The sequence below is a fragment of the Thermobia domestica genome, chromosome 7 (assembly GCF_964235325.1).
Source record: "Thermobia domestica chromosome 7, izTheDome1.hap1.1, whole genome shotgun sequence".
NCBI classification, from domain to species: Eukaryota; Metazoa; Arthropoda; class Insecta; order Zygentoma; family Lepismatidae; genus Thermobia; species Thermobia domestica.
The window spans coordinates 63,997,724-63,998,334 of NC_137460.1; positions in this window are offsets into that span (position 1 = coordinate 63,997,724).

Here is a 611-nt window from a genome sequence, read left to right on the forward strand (position 1 = left end):
TATTTTTCTAACCAAAGTGGCTAACGCGTTACTTTGTGTTCGCATGCCCTGTGCTTGAATTCCTTGTGGGACTTCTTCGCCACTGACAAAAAGGAGTAATGGTTAAATTCCCACTCTGAGCAGTAAATCTCGTCTCATTTAGCCCTATTGGTGAAAAAGGATGTTCAACATAATTTATTAAACAAGAGTTCCATCACACATATGTTTCTTTGAGTTCTATTCAACAAATGAGAATTTAAAGTGGATGTTAGTTACAATGTATTTAAGTTCTAGAAGAGATGATCAAGATCCCAAATTTTTACAGAATAATTTCGGATTTTAAAATTATCCATATTATCAAAATTCAATATTGGGATGCGATCAGATGAAATTGATGCTGGCGCCTGGTAAACAGAACATTCAAACAGTAAGCAGCTATAGGTACTCTGTATCCATAAAAGAGAAAACTAGATCGTTTGATCTTAGCTTGATTATATCTTAAACCGTGAAGAGTAAATACAATTTTCGTTTTTAACCTTTGTTTCTACTGTTAGAAGTACAAGGAAAACGAAATTTCCTAGACTAGGTTAAAAAAAAGAAAAGAACCCTTTCTCGTAAGTGTGTTAAATTCA